This window comes from Myotis davidii, unplaced genomic scaffold (genome assembly GCF_000327345.1).
Source record: "Myotis davidii unplaced genomic scaffold, ASM32734v1 scaffold81, whole genome shotgun sequence".
Taxonomy (NCBI): Eukaryota; Metazoa; Chordata; class Mammalia; order Chiroptera; family Vespertilionidae; genus Myotis; species Myotis davidii.
In genome coordinates, this window is record NW_006291554.1 from 1,748,258 (window position 1) to 1,748,473 (window position 216).

General features: G+C 66.2%; 1 protein-coding gene across 2 annotated transcripts in view; it reads right to left on the reverse strand.

Annotated features, from left to right (window-relative positions):
* The window catches only part of CDCP1 (CUB domain containing protein 1), a 35,924-nt gene that overhangs the window by 34,920 nt on the left and 788 nt on the right, over positions 1 to 216 (reverse strand). The gene's annotated exons all lie outside the window — the stretch shown is intronic.

The following is a 216-nucleotide window of genomic DNA, read 5'->3' on the forward strand; positions in this document are numbered from 1 at the left end:
GAACCGGAGCCTCCGCGGCCTTCCACCTTCTCCCGGGCGCTACCACTTTGTTACTGTTCCTGAACCTCAGGGAAGCGAGAAAGTAGCCTACGAACAGGGGAGAAGGTGATCGGGGGTATCCGAGCACCGAGACCCTGTTCCCTTGCACCTCTCCCTGGTCCGGGCGAGGGGGCAGGGTGCCCCCACTCCCTGCCAGCCCCGGCGCACCCCCACAGC